Source organism: Equus asinus, chromosome 11 (genome assembly GCF_041296235.1).
Source record: "Equus asinus isolate D_3611 breed Donkey chromosome 11, EquAss-T2T_v2, whole genome shotgun sequence".
Lineage (NCBI taxonomy): Eukaryota > Metazoa > Chordata > Mammalia > Perissodactyla > Equidae > Equus > Equus asinus.
The window spans coordinates 9,077,523-9,080,754 of NC_091800.1; the positions used below are offsets into that span (position 1 = coordinate 9,077,523).

Sequence of the window (3,232 nt, forward strand, 5' to 3'; positions counted from 1 at the left end):
TTGGGTGACATATTATGTGTCTACTTATATTAGTTTCCTATTGCTGCTGTAACAAATTGCTACAAACTTAGTAGCTTAAAACAACACAAATTTATTACTGTACAGTTCTGTAAAGTGGGTCTCACTAAAGTCAAGATGTCAGCAGGCTGCGTTCCTTCTGGAGGCTCTAGTGAAGAATCTGTTTCTTGACTTTTCCAGCTTTAAGATGCTGCCTGAACTCCTTGGCTTGTGGCCACTTCCATCTTTAAAATCAGCAAGGCTGGTCAGTCTTTCTCACATCACATCACTCTGACACTGACTCTTTCCCTCTCCCTTCCATATTTAAGGACTCCTGTGATTATATTGGGCCCTAGCAGATAATCCAGGATAATCCTATTTTAAGGTCAACTGATTATCAGCTTTAATTCCATCTGCAATCTTAATTCTCCCATGTCACGTAAAATAACATTCACAGGTTGTAGGGATTACGACACGGACGTCTGTAGAGGGCCGTTACTCTGCCACCACACCATCCAGTAGGCTTCCCAAACTTAACATGCCCAATATTGGCTCTTGGTTTTCCCCAAAATCTTCTCCCTCTGTAGCTTCCCATCTCAGTAAATGGTGCACCATTTATACAGTTGCTCAGGCCAAAAACCTTGCAATCACCCTTGAATCTTTGTTACTCTCAAACTCCATATCTAATCCATCAGCAAATCCTATCTCTTTCATTACTTTTAAGACATATATCATACTCAACTACATGTCATGCCCCCCACCAACCCGTTACCATCTTACTCCAAACCACGGTCTTCTCTCACCTGGACTATTGCAGTAGCCTCCCACATGGTCTCCAGCTTCTATTCGTCCGCCTCCCTTTCCTGCCCATTTACTCTCCACAAGTCAGCCTGGGAGATCCTCTTCAAACATAGGAGGCCATGGTCATTCCTCTGCTCAAATGTTCCTGTGATTTCCCATCACTTGGAATAAAAATCCAAGATCCTCGGGCACTCCGGCTCGGCCGCCCCGCCACGCTCTCGCCTTGCTGCTCCCACCACAGCCCCAGGGCCCCTTACCACCACCACCATGGACGCCATCAAGAAGAAGATGCAGATGCTGGAGCTCAACAAGGAGAATGCCTTGGATTGAGTGGAGCAGGTGGAGGCCGATAAGGCGGAGGAGGACAGGAGCAAACAGCTGGAAGATGAGCTAGCGTCGCTGCAAAAGAAACTCAAGGCCACCAAGATGAACTTGACAAATACTCAGAGGCTCTCAAAGATGCCCAGGAGAAGCTGGAGCTGGCAGAGAAAAATGCCACTGACGCCGAAGCCAATGTGGCCTCTCTGAACAGACGCATCCAGCTGCTTGAGGAAGAGCTGGGTCATGCCAAGGAGTGTCTGGCAACAGCTCTGCAGAAGATGGAGGAGGCCAAGAAGGCAGCAGATGAGAGGAAGAGAGGCATGAATGTCATTGAGAGCCGAACTGAAAAGGATGAAAAGAAAATGGAAATTCGGGAGATCCAACTGTAAGAGGCTAAGCACATGGCTGAAGATGCCAACCGCAATATGAAGAGGTGGCCCGTAGGCTGGGCCTTATTGACAGTGACTCGCAATGTGCAGAGGAGCAGGCTGAGCTCACAGAAGGCCAAGTTCGACAGCTGGAAGAACAATTAAGAATAATGGACCAGACCTTGAAAGTGTTAATGGTTGCAGAAGGTAAGTACTCGCAGAAGGAAGACAAATATGAGGAAGAGATCAAAGTCCTTTCTGACAAGCTGAGGGAGGCTGAGACTCGGGCTGAATTTGCAGAGAGGTCAGTAATTAAACTGGAGAAAAGCACTGATGACTTAGAAGACGAGCTGAACGCTCAGAAACTGAAGTACAAAGCCATCAGCCAGGAGCTGGACCACGCTCTCAACGATGTGACTTCCATGTAAGTTTCTTTGCTTCACTTCTCCCAAGACCTTTTCACCAAGCAGAATGTTCCAGCTTTCTGAGCTCTGCAGTTTGTCTCTTCTCCAGCTGAGCCTGGTTCTTTCTTTCAGCTTCCTGCCGTAGGGCCAGGCACACACTGTGCTTTCTACTGTACAGAAGCTCTTCATTTCATTATAAACACAGTATAACTGTTTAAAAAAAAAAAATCTAAGTTTCTCACCACGACCTGCACGGCCTTTCCCCGTGTGGCCCTTACACCCTTTTCTGCCTCGTTTTCTGCCCCTCTGCTCCCACTCTTTCCACTCCAGGTTCCGCACTTTCTCGTCAGGTACCCCCATCTCAGAGATTTCACATGGTGGCTCCCTCAAGTGGAGAATCGCCTCCCCACATATTTGCCTGGCTCTCCTTTACTGCATCGAGACTCCGCTCAAATAGCACCCCTCAGAGCGGAGTTCCCTGGCTATGCGTCCAAAAATTACTGCCACCCCTCTGGGTGTCTATTTATTGTCAGTCCCTTACACTGGGCTGTGGGCTCCCTAAGGGTGGGGACTTGGTTTTATTCACTTCTTTATCTCCAGTGTCCAGGACAGTGCCTGACTCAAAGCCGGCACTCGATAAATATGTGTTGAATAAACAGATGTTACTGGGAGTTACGCATTTACTTGCTTACTTTTCCTCTGGGAACTTTGAGGTGGGGCTGGGGGCGTGTACCGGTTCATACATATCTCATCTGAGCTACCTGCTCAGTAAGGATCTGTGGTATGGATGAAGATTTCCCGTGCCCGGAGTGCCTGGTTTCAAGCCAGCTGAAAACAATTATAAAAGTCCTTGGTAGGCTCTATAAGACCTACCTATTTCAAAACTAGCTCAACTGTCTTTGAAATTAAAATTGCTAGTTCCGTCCCACACCCACACTCATGGAATGGCTAACCCTTAAATGGTGCCAATTATGTGCCAAAGACCACTCTAAATTCTTTCCATGAATTACTCATTTAATCCTCACAACAACCCTAAGAGGAGAGAGTGACTAGTGTCCCCATTTTATAGATGAAGAAACTGAGGCACAGAGATGTTAGCAATCCCTCGAAAACCCCCACCTCTAGGAAATGGTGGAGGCAGAATTTAAACCAGGCAGTCAGCTCTGAAGCTTAAGCTATTTCTACCTGGAGCCCAGGCTCTGGGGACAATGTCACGTCTGCTCCGCACGGAGCCTCTCCCTTTAGCGACACTAACCAGCTGGTTTGCTCTCCGGATCTAAGGAAGAGCTTCAACCTGTATTACGTACAGGCTGTGCTATGCCTTTGGTTGAAAATACATCT

At 47.4% G+C, this 3,232-nt stretch overlaps 1 pseudogene; it reads left to right on the forward strand.

The window, feature by feature from the left end:
- Positions 1-1,065: 1,065 nt before the first annotated feature.
- On the forward strand, positions 1,066-1,949 carry LOC106832923 (tropomyosin alpha-1 chain pseudogene; annotated as a pseudogene).
- The last annotated feature ends 1,283 nt before the right edge of the window (positions 1,950-3,232 follow it).